This window comes from Apodemus sylvaticus, chromosome 2, assembly GCF_947179515.1.
Source record: "Apodemus sylvaticus chromosome 2, mApoSyl1.1, whole genome shotgun sequence".
Lineage (NCBI taxonomy): Eukaryota > Metazoa > Chordata > Mammalia > Rodentia > Muridae > Apodemus > Apodemus sylvaticus.
In genome coordinates this window covers 23,580,638-23,593,394 of record NC_067473.1, presented here as the reverse complement: position 1 = coordinate 23,593,394, position 12,757 = coordinate 23,580,638, and the positions used below count along the sequence as shown (strand labels likewise).

The 12,757-nt window shown below is 41.0% G+C and overlaps 1 pseudogene; it reads left to right on the top strand.

Annotated features, from left to right (window-relative positions):
• Positions 1-10,646: 10,646 nt before the first annotated feature.
• On the top strand, positions 10,647-11,837 carry LOC127677314 (transcription termination factor 1b, mitochondrial-like; annotated as a pseudogene).
• Positions 11,838-12,757: the final 920 nt, after the last annotated feature.

Sequence of the window (12,757 nt, the reverse complement as noted above, 5' to 3'; positions counted from 1 at the left end):
ATTCTGTGACTTCTACAGTTTCTGTTTATCATAATTACATATGCCCTCTTTATTTTGAATTCTTTAATTAGGCCTTGTGTCTGGAATATCACTGGATGCATTGGCTGCCACTCACTGTGCTGGGTTCTGTTCTTGGCATTGAAGATAATGTGGTGGAGAAAATAAAACTGTTTCTAATTTTCTAGAATTTGTCAAACATATAGAAGACAATGAATAAGGAAATTATGTTCATAATGCTTCAGGAGATGGTAAATACTGGGAGGACAAACTGTGGACCGTGGGGTAAACTCTCATCAGAGAAACACGGCAGAAGCACGTCAGAAATAGAGGAGTCGGAGAAGACATCTTGGAGGAGGTCTCATCCTAAAAAACCATCTTTCCCCACACAACCAGAGTTGCTCAAAGGCACTGGTCAGTCATAGTCTCCAGGTATAAACTCCTCTGGGAAAGCTCTATGACAAAGCACAGTGACTTACATTCAGAAGATGATCTGTTAATGACCATCAGCTGATTACATTTTCTCACATGCTCACTGTGAAGTACACTGGCCAGAAAATGACTAGGTTGCTCTAATGATTCTCTAAGGATGGGAAAGATTTTATTCCTCATCAAAGGATCAGCGACCACCTGAAGACATAGTCTTTCACCCGAAATGCTCTCCACCCACTGCAACATTTTGTGTTGACATCCAACAGCTGTTGTTCATTTTTGAACACTGATCCCTGTGGTGTGTCCTTTGGGTGATCAAGCTCACACTGAAGCTCTCTATAAAATATTCAAGACGATTTGGACTCTCCTATTTTCCATTGACATTTCTACCCCACCTTTGATCTTGACTTGATTTCACTTTTCCTTTGCTTCCCTCCACTACTGTATTTTTTTTATTACAACTAGACCTTTTCCATTCTTCTATGTACACCACAGAGACCATCAGTCACATATTCTCAAAGTCATAAAACTCAGAATTCAAGCAGGTGATTTTTAAAGAAGAAGGTCTATGTACTAGCATTATTTTATTTTAAAAAAATCAAAATTTTATAGGCCAAATCTATTTTTGTCAGAAAGATATGTCCTGATCTAGGGGCTTCTTGAGGTTATGACACACTCTTTGGTGTCAGGTCTCACACCCCACTGCTGCCCCTTGAAGCATGGAATTTAAACCAAAGATTCAAAATAGCCACATATATTTATACTTCTCTACACCACTCATTCCAAGTCATAAAAATAACCCTCAGAACAAATGAGAAATTTAAATCACCTTTTCCTCACAGATAAACCTATGAGGAGGAAGTAGCAAGGCTTGGTGAGCTTCTCAAACTCAGTGAAAGCTATCTGGGAATTAAGATGGTGGTGCTTCCCTGAACCATCCCTATCCCAGGGCACTCTCAAGTATCCACTTCTGATAAGAGAGTCCTCCTTCCTCATGTTATTTTTTTCTAATCAGTGTGTTGCCATGTGAAACTGCAGCCATCTTGTTTCTTAGGAAAGGTAACTTTCCTCGGATTCTTGTCCTTCTAGATGTTATAGAAGTCTTCTCTACCTGGCAAACCAAGGAGCTGGGGTTCAGCAGTGACTCTGAAATTTTTGAAACGTCAAAGGAGTTTTCAAGAATGGAATTCTTTCCCTGAATCTTTCCTGATCTTTGTCCATCCATGTTTTCTGAACTGCTGACAGTTCCTATGAAAAGTTTTAAAAAGAAAAACTTTTTCATTTTTTTCCATCTATGCCCTGGAGTTGACCCTGCACCACAACTATCCCCACCCCAATTCTGGCTTAGAGAGAGCAGGTTTCCCAGGAGTGCTGACACACCTAAGATCACAGATGAGACTACCAATGCTGCCCAAGTGGAACCTGCCTGGAGCCCAGAGGACACAGGATCCAAGGACCAGCCAGGGACATGATCCTTCAGGTTTATATCTGTGCACTGGACCTGACCCTGAGCCACAATTATCTGTCCCCCAATTCTACCTGGAGAGAATAGGTCCTCCAAGAGTGTTGGCACATCTAAGAACACAAGATCACAGGAGGGACAAGCTCCAGTCAGAGACAGCGAACAAGCTAACATCAGAGATAACTAGATGGTGAGAGGCAAGCACAAGAACATAAACAACAGAAACCAAGTCTATTTGGCATCATCAGAACCCAGATCTCTCACCACAGCAAGTACCAGATACCTCAACACATGGAAAATCTGGATTCTGATTTAAAATCACACCTTATGATGATAATAGAGGACTTTACGAAGGACATAAATAACTCCCTTAAATAAATACATGAAAGCACAACTAAACAGGTGAAGGAATTGAACAAAACCATCCAGGATCTAAAAATGGAAATAGAAACAATAAAGAAATAACAAAGAGAGACAACCCTGGAGATTGAAAACCTAGGAAAGAAATCAGGAGTCAACAATGCAAGCATCACCAACAGAATACAAGAGATAGAAGAGAGAATCTCAGGTGTAGAAGATACCATAGAAAACATTGACACAACAGCCAAAGAAAATGCAAAATGCAAAAAGCTCATAACCCAAAACATCCAGGAAATCCAGGACACAATATGAAGACCAAACCTAAGAATAGTGGGTATAGAAAAGAGTGCAGATTCTCAACTCAAAGGCAAGTAAACATCTTCAACAAATTGTAGAAAAATCTTGCCTAACCTAAAGAAAGAGATTACTATAAATATACAAGAAACCCTTAGAACTCCAAATAGACTGGACCAGAACAGAAATTCCTCCCGTCACACAATAATCAAAACACCAAATGCACAAAACAAAGAAAGAATATTAAAGGCAGTAACAGAAAAATGTACAGTAACTTATAAAGGCAGGCCTATCAGAATTACATCAGACTTCTCAACAGAGACTCTAAAAAACAAAAGATCCTGGGAAGATGTCATACAGACCTTTAGAGAACAAAAATGCCAGCCCAGGCTACTATATCTAGCAAAACTCTCAATTAATATAGATGGGGAAACCAAAATATTCCATGACAAAATCAAATTTAAACAATATTTTGCAACAATTCCAGTCCTACAAGAGATAATACATGGAAAAGTCCAATACAAGAGTACATACCATGTGTGTTCTTTTGTGATTGGGTTACCTCACTCAGGATGATACTTTCTAGTTCCACCCACTTGCCTAAGAATTTCATAAATTCATTGTTTTTAATAGCTGAGGAGTACTCCATTGTGTATATCTACCACATTTTCTGTATCCATTCCTTTGTTGAAGGCTGGGTTCTTTCCAGCTTCTGGCTATTATAAATAAGGCTGCTATGAACATAGTGGAGCATGTGTTCTTGTTATATGTTGGAGCATCTTTTGCATCTATACCCAGGAATGGTATAGCTGGGTCCTCAGGTAGTACTATGTCTAAGTTTATAAAGAACTGCCAAACTGATTTCAAGAGAAGTTCTACCAGCCTTCAACAGAGGCATTGGTACAGAAAATGTAGTATATTTACACAATGGAGTACTACTCAGCTATTAAAAACAATGACTCCATGAAATTCTTAGGCAAATGGATGGAACTAGAAAATATCCTGAGTGAGATAACCTAATCACAAAAGAACACACATGGTATGTACTCACTGATAACTGGATATTAAGAAAAAAAAAGCTCAGAATACCCATGATATAACTTACAGAATATATGAAGCTCAAGAAGAAGGAAGACCAAAGTGTGGATGCTTCATCCTCTTTAGAAAGGAGAACAAAATAATCATGGGAGGGACTTGGGAGGAAGAAAGAAGGGGGAGAGGGAAAGGGGGCAGTATTAGGTGTGGGAGGAGATGGGGGAGATGTACATAGGGTCAGAAAATTGAACAGAGTTGTGTAGCAATGGGAGATAGGGAACTGGGGGTATCCAACAGAAAGTCCCAGATGCTAGGAAAGCAAGCGGCTCCAGGATCCAAAAGGGATGACATTAGCTGAAATACCCAACAAAGGGGAGAGATAACCTGTAGAGACCATATCCAGAGGTTAGATATGGCTCCCAGTTGAGGACACCCACCCTTCTCTAAATTTTAATCCAGAACTGCTCCTGTCTAAAGGAAATACTGGGACAAAGAGGAGAGCAGAGACCAAAGGAAAGACCACCCAGAGACTGCCCCACCTAGGAATACATCCCACATACAGACACCAAACCCAGTCACTATTGCTAATGCCAAGAAGTGCTTGCTGATAGGATCCTGATATGGATGTCCCCTCTAGGCTCCCAGAGCCTTATGGATACAGATGTGGATGCTTGCAGGCAACCACTGGACTGAGCTTGGCGACCCCAATGCAGGAGTTAGGGCAAGGACTGAAGTAGCTGAAGGGGTTTGTAACCCCATAGGAGGAACAACAATATGAACCAACCAACTCTCCCCCCCCCCCCCCCCCGCCCAGGGATCCCAGGGACTAAACTACCAACCAAAGAATACACATGGAGGGACCCATGGCTCCAGTCACATATGTAGCAGAGGATGGCCTTATCTGGCAGCAATGGGAGGGGAGGCCCTTGGTCCTGTGAAGGCCTGATACCCCAGTGTAGGGGAATGCTATAGTGGTAAGACAGGACCAGGTGGGTGGGTGGTGGAGCATCCTTATAGAAGCAGGGGTAAGGGAGGGATAGGGAGTTTTCGGAGGGGAAACTGCGAAGAAGGATAACATTTGAAATGTAAATAAATAAAATGACCAACAAAAATTTTTAAAAAATTAACAACTTCTTCACTGCCAGCAGATTTTTTTATTTCACACGACACATACAAATGCTCTGTTTTCCTAAATTCAAAATCTCTGGTCCTATGACTGATGAATTCATCAGAAGCCGTATGCCATCAGATGTGTGTCACAGTCCTGTCCTGAAGAGATTTGTTTGTCTTATCTACGTGCTCTAACACAAATGGTCACAGGAGAGGAGCAGGACCAGGGCCTGGCCACACCCCATGAGAGAGGGCCAGGAGGACCTGAGCAGCCAGGGTCTGGCCACACCCCAATTTCTTTCACTTCAATCCTAGTCACTTTGTGATAGCAGGATTTTGTCCTGTGGTCGCTGCTTCAGACAGAAATAGAGTAAAAATCAGTCTGGTTGTTCTTCAGAAAACGGCATAACACTTCTGGAGGATCCTGCAATACTACTTCTGGGCATACACCCAGAGGATTCCCCGGCATGCAGTAAGGACACATGCTCCACTATGTTCATAGCAGTCTTTTTATAATAGCCAGAAGCTGGAAAGAACCCAGATGTCCCTCAATGGAGGAATGGATACAGAAAATGTGGTATATTTACACAATGGAATACTACTCAGCAGTTAAAAACAATGAATTCATGAAATTCTTAGGCAAATGGTTGGATCTGGAAAATATCATCCTAAGTGAGGTAACCCAATCACAAAAGAACACACATGGAATACAGTCACTGATAAGTGGATATTAGCTCAGAAACTCTGAATACCCAAGACACAATTCACATATCAAATGACTCCCAAGAAGGAGAAAAGAGAGGTCCCTGGTCCTGAAAATGCTTGTTTCAGCATTGTAGGGGAATACCAGGACAGAGAAGTAGGTCTGGGTTGATAGGAGAATGGGCAGAGGGAAGAGGGCTAAGGGAACTTATGGAGAGGGGGGAACCGGGAAAGGGAAAATAATTTTGAATTTAAACAAAGATATTGAAAATAAAAAATTATAAATAAAAAATTAAAAAACAAGAAATACATTTATTTCTCAAAACTCTGCACACTGAGAAATCCAACATCCAAATCCTGGTATCTGGACAGGGCTCTCTTTCCATATCATCCCATGGCAGAAGGCAGGAAGGAAGGATGGAGAAAAGAAAAAGGAAGGGAATAGAGAGACAGAGAGCAAGCCAAACACATCCTGTTATGGGAAACCCACTCCCTCCATAAGACAAATGTGCTCTTAAGATAGTGGCATTGACATTATCACCTCACAAAGATCCTACCTCTCAACACCGATGCACTGGGTCTTAAGCTCCCCACACATGGAATTTGGAGAACAGACTCATACCACAGTAGTCACAAAGGAGAGGGTACTAAGGTATGCAGTGCCTGGCATCCACTAATTTAAAGAATTGTATGGAATCCTAAAAGCTAATGAAACCAAGATGTCCCTAATGTAGATATCCAGGTCTCTTAATCACAGGAAAGAAAACCCTCAAAGAAAACGCGAACCCCAGAACAGTGTCTTGGGAAACATCTACCACACTACTTCTAGTTTTCTTTTCCTCTTCTTTCACTCCCTTCCCTTGGTCTTCCTGTCTCTCAAACTCTCCAATATCTCAGCTGCACCTCTTCCTCACTGACATCACTTTCATTAGGACTAAAGTCACCTCCTGGTGTTCATAAAAGAAAACCCGTAACGGGGCATGCCGAGGAGAGAATATTCGGGCAGAAGTGACACCTCGGGAGTTATAGTCTTGCTTTCCCCAATACTAGTGAAGGTAAACCACAGGTGCCCAATAAATAGCTACTGAATAAACACAGGCAAGGAATAAACTGTGATCAGTAGTTTCACTTTCGGGGTAAACTGATTATTAATAATTTAAAATCCCAAACAAATCTTTATTCTTACAAACACCAAACAGAAAAATGCAAAAGAATTTGAAATGAAAAAAGAAAAAAAAGAACCCAAAAAAGAAAATAAAAAAACCCCAAGGTCTATAGAGCAACCTAAAAGAAAGAGTGAGATCAAAGCAGAACCTGTTCCTTGGTACAGCAGGAAGCCTTGGCTGTGCCCCTTGGTCCTGATCCAGAGGAGTCCCCGCATCCACAGTCCCCAGCCGCCCCCTGCTGGGCTCCTGCAGTCAGACTTGGGAAGATTAAGGCCCAGCGCGTCGAGTTAATGACGTCACATCGGCGCCCGGCCGAGGCCGGAAGTCAGGAAGTCAGTCGTTACTTCCGCACTCCGGTCCTACCTAAGCATCTAGAGGCGGAAGTAAAAGGTGTCTACCGCCAGTTTTATTACGAGACCCGAATACTGTGTTCGGGCTGGGGTTGGGGAGCTGCTGTAGCCTTTGTAAGCGGGTTGCACGTCTCTGCCAGACAGTGCAATTGCCAAAGGCCATTGCAGAATTGCCCTGGAGGGAAGGAGAGCCTTCGATGTGGAATTACGGTGGTTCTGAGTTTAGACTCCTCAAGTTCTCTACACTTAATACAGCAAAGAGCTCGGCATTGCGTCAGAATTTGTAACTTTAGGGACAGTGACCACCGCTTATGTTGTCGTATATATAGGGTATTACGAAATAATGTATGTGTAACGTTGGGTTCTGGTGTTAAAGTACGTTTGTGAGAAAGGTCTTTTGTTGCCGTTCTTTTTATTATCACTGAGAAATGTTTAGTTTGCGTGAGGTTGTGCATCTCACAAAAAATGATATGGCCTGGATTTCTTTATTCTCTGCTACACTGTCGGTATTTTTGCCTTTTTCTTTTCCGGACTAGTGGTGTGCTGATAGAAACATCTGGTCCTTATCTTTTCTGGAGAGATCTAAAGTCTCTTATGACAAAGGCGATATGGAGATGTAGTTCTGTTAAAAAAAAGTCTCTACACTTAAATGCAGTGTCAAAAGAGTAGCTGGATTGTGGTATCCCAGTGCCAATGATAAGCAGTTTTCTTTAAAATCCTGTTAGCTTTCCAACTGTGGGACAGGGCGCCGGGGGGGGGGGGGGGGGACGGGGGACGACATAAATCATCCTCCTTGAACCTCAGGAGTTACAATCACCAAGATGTTGATGACATTCACTAAATTTAGCTATGTTTAAGGAAATTGTTTATTTTAGAGGAAGATTGAGGGCAATTATTCGGTATTTGCTTTTAAAAATTGCCTTGGGTTAGTTAACTTGCCAGAGGTTACAAATTCAGCTCAACAATCTGCTTTTAAAACGACATTTGTTTATACAATGACTTGCAAATACAGCTTGGGTTCAAGAAAATGACCCCTTCTGAAAGAAAGGACAATTTAGCTCAGAAAAGTGCACTACTTTCGTGTCTGCGAGTTTGCTCATATGTGAGTTGTGAGTTTGATATGAAAGTAGTAAGTACTATGAGGAGGAAGGGTCTGCTGAGAAGGGAATGGGAATATGAGAATTATGAGGAAAAACTACTTTGGGAAGATAGATATAGATTCCATTATTTGCTATGTCAATTAAAAATAATGGGGCTGATGAGATGGCTTAGTAGTTAAGAGCACTGACTGTTCTTCCAGAGGTCCTGAGTTCAAATCCCAGCAACCACATGGTGGCTCACAACCATTCACAATGAGATCTGATGCTTTCTTCTGGAGTGTCTGAAGACAGCTACAGTGTACTTACATATAATAATAAATAAATTTTTAAAAACTAATGAAAAGACAACAAGGACTCTGAGGCTAGAATTGGCAAGGATGTTCAGAGCAAGATTGCTTTGTTACTGTTTTGAGTGAACTTGAGTTGGTAAGGAAGAGAGAAAAAGTAAAACTCTCATGGGGGTGCTTATCACAAATGACATTAATCAGAGGAGGGCTATTTTGGGTGCTGAATAGATGCTTAGTTTTATATGCATTGCTGCATTTAGAAGATATTTATTTGGGGGATAAGTTATATAAAGAGAAACAAAATCTACTGTGACAGATTTAGCAGAAACTGTAATAGTTTCCCCCCCCCCCCCTTAGGAGTCTTAGCAAATGTTTGCTTATTTTTGGTGTGTTGGCATTATAATTTCTCTAGAATATTCTGTGGCATGTTTATCATTTACCATGGTGCTAATCATCTGAAGAGAATATACTGTCCAGGTAGTGATCTTCAAGCTGGTAGGTTTAGTATATGTATCCTTAGTGTCTGATTTTATTTATTTTCCAATGATGTGTATGTTATAAAATGTATATAAAATATGAATCTCCACAGGATAAGACAAGTATAGTTGAAAATTTATGTGTGTTCTCTCCTTCACCCTATTGGATAATTTTGCATGCTTCTTTATAAAGCTTCTTATAAAACTTGGCTGATTGTAATGTGATAGTCTTCTGTCCAGTTATCCAGCAGAGGTCACCCATGAGCGTCTGGACAGGAGAAGGTTGAATTGTATAAGCTAGAGCCTTCATTTTCTTTTAGTATGTATATTTTTATTAATTACTTGAGAATTTAGTACAGTGTATTCTAATCAAATTCACCCCTCTCCTCCAGCTCCTCCTAGATTCACATCCCATTCCATAACCATTTGACTTTGTGTTCTCTCTCTTTTTTAAGCCATTAAATTCAGTTAGTGTTGCCTGTATTCATTTGGTTATATGGCCATCATCAGAATGTCTGATCTACTGAGGCCTACACCCTTGACTGAAAAAAAAAAGCAAAGCAAATTAAATGAGGACATGGCTGTTCCCGGGTGTGGTGGAGGAGAAGGGTGATTGTAAATATGAGGGAGAAAACAGCCAGAGGGGACCTGGAAGAATCTCGAGTGGCCATGAGTGGCAGACTGAGCTGGGACATGTGAGGAGAGAGAGAGGACAGGAAGAGAACAGAACCTTGAGCAGCTGCCAAGAGGCAAAAAGACCAAACAGGACCAAAAGGCCAGCCATTGGCAAAATGGCTAGAGGGGGAAGGGCAGTCCAGCCTCTGATTGGAGAGTTTAGTGTAGGGGTGGGATGTGTCAGACAGGAGGACCCTGTAACAGGTAAGAGACTGAGGGATGATGGGAGAACCTGGCAATCAGGTCAACTTTGATAAGTTTTTTGAACACTTCGGCTAGTGTCCTTGGCAAACTCTTGTCCCAGGTTTAAAACCTAACAACATTGAATTAGAAAAGTAATCCCCCTCCTCCTTTCTATGTTGGGGAATTGAACTCAAATCCGCATGCATGCTAAAGATATATGCTACTCCATTGACCTACCTCTGAGTTAAACATCGTTCCCTCAACTTTATCACTCTGACGATGGAAATGAGTTTAGAATTACGGCATTGCAACCAAGGGAACAGTTTGGTAAACTGAGGTAGAGATTGATGTTGGCAGCTGTTGTCCAGAGATGTGTATGTGTGTGTGTGTGTGTGTGTGTGTGTGTGTGTGTGTGCACATACATACATATAATCAATGTGATCCATTTAAAGGGTATTGTAAATCCAAAAAAGACATTAAAGATGGAAAGTAGACAAACTGAAGTGTGGTTGTTCAGAGCTATATTTAGAGTTGAGGCAGCCAGAAGCAAAGAAATCTAGTGTCTGTGGGCAGGGTTGGCTCCAACTTGTGGCAAGTTGAAAGGCGAATGGCAATGAAAGAGCCATTTACTAAGAACGAGCCAATGATGTCAGAAACCAGAGAACCCAGAAAAGACAAGAGATGGAGAGGAGAACTGATTCTGGAGAGTCAAAGCAAGCACAGTGAACTAAAAGAACAATACAAGGGCAGGGCAGTTTGGGCAGCATGGTGTTGTTCTGCTTCTCTGTAAGTCTAAAGAGGAAGAGCCCTGAGTCCATAGGGACCCAACAGAAGCCGCGAGGCAGGAGGTGAGTGCGGCACCAGGAGAGCCGGAGGCATGGATGCTTTCTCCTGGAGACGCCCCTCCTCATATTTAAAGGATGGGGATATTGACACTGGTTATTCACATGATAGTGTATGCTAACATTGTATGTTATTTTACACAACATTTGAAAACATTTGGGCTATCCGATGATTATGGCATCAAGAAACATCTGGTGTGTCTGAAAACTTTGATTTAAGGGGCTGGATGCTCCAATATTCAGCAGACATTTTCCTCAAGTCTATTTCATTCCGGCCGTTTAGTGTGGAACGCGACAGTAGAGAGAAGGAGTCTTTGGAGAACGAGGACCTGCTGAACAACTTACTCACCATGGGAGTCGATATCGACCAGGCAAGGAGACGGCAGCCTGGAGTTTTTAACAGGGCCGTTACAAACGAGCAGGAGCTGAAGATATTCCTTCTATCCAAAGGAGCCAGTGACAAAGTGATTGGAAGCATCATATCAAGATATCCACGAGCCATAACACGCACTCCTGAAAGTCTTTCAAAACGGTGGGATCTGTGGAGAAAGATTATGGCATCAGACCTTGAAGTTGTAAATATTTTAGAGTGCTATATTTTTTTTTGGTCTAATAACAAACTAAACTTAGAGAATAATATAAAGTTCCTCTCTTCTGTTGTATTGAGTCATAAATCTCTCTGCCGACTGTTGACCAATGCTCCCAGAACCTTCTCCAACAGTCTGAATTTGAATAAACAAATGATTGAATTTTTGCAGGAGACTGGTAAGTCCTTAGGTCACAACAATCCCCCAGATTTTGTCAGGAAGATAATTTCTAAAAATCTTTCCATCTTAATTCAGAGCACCAAATGCATGAAAACTAACATTGAATTTTTACAACTTTCAACTTTCAACTTAAACAAAGAGGACCTGCTGCTTCTGATATGTGGCCCAGGATCTTAGACCTTTCCAACGACTGTACCAAAAAAAAAAAAAAAAAAAAAAAAAAAAAAAAAAAACTACACAAACATCAGAGAGAGGCTTCTCTCTCTTGGATGCACTGAGTAGGAGGTGTACAGGTTTGTCCTAAGCTATCTGAATAAGATCTTGTCAGAGAAAAAGTTTAATGATAAAATAGACTTCCTTATAGAAGAAAAAAAATCAGTACTTCACAAATAATTGAAAATCGGAGGGTGTTAGACTCCAGCATAAATACTTTAAAAACTTGCATCAGAGAATTGTCGCATGGGTATGACTTGAGCACATCCAGCATTGCTCTGCTGTCCTGGAGTCAGAAAAGATATGAAGCTAAACTGAAGAGATTAGGTGGATAGGACTGTGGGGGAGGAGCCGCAGGGAATCGGACAAGTGCGGCACTGGTTCCAGTTTGGACTTTTCAAGCAGGAGATGTTTTTTTTTTTTAAAATATTTTTTATTTAAAATTTTTTAAATAAAAATATAAAAATATGCATGATTACACTTATTTGTATATGTATTTAGTGTGTGTATATACATGTATACACACACACACACACACACTTGTGCATGTGCTCATGTGTGTGCATGTTAAGGCACCTGTGGTAGATGAGAGCTTTCAGGAGTTGGATCTCTTTCTGCTGAGTGGGTTCCAGGCACAAGCTTAGCCATCAGGCCTGGAAGCAGTGTTTTTATCCACTGAGCCTCTTGATGGCCCAAGACATTTGATTTTTCATCACAGTCAAATGTATAATGATGCTGTCGATGCTTTGTTTTATAGGACATTAGAACTCACAGTTAGTATGCTCACATACAGTCCTAGCTACCCCTTCTTAGTTTAAGTTAACATAACAGTCCATTATATGGTAAAGGCGTTAGCTGTTCTGTAGTAGTAGTAGTAGTAGGAGCAGCAGTAGCAGTAGTAGTTCCTGAATTCTACAGTAGAATAGTGTGTAGAAAGATTTTACAACATGAGCCTTTGTAGTTTGTGTTTTTGTTCTAACAGTAGATGTGGGTGGGAGATACAGCTTTCTCAGCATGTGGAAGGCCCTGAGTCAGATGCCCAGCACAGGAATATTGATGGTTTTATATGTGTTAGTTCTGTCTCCTCTCCTTTTCAATCCCAAGACTTTCTTTTATTTCAATATAGCTAGCCAATTATAGTTCAATTTCAGAGTAAAAATAAAATTTCAGTAAAAATAGTAAAATGTGAGTTCCCAATGTCTTATACTTTACATTTGAATAATTAGTGTTCTCCCCTTACAGCATTCATGATGGGTTGGTATATTCTGATTTCATTTATAGGGTGACCTAGAAGGTAGAATAGTGA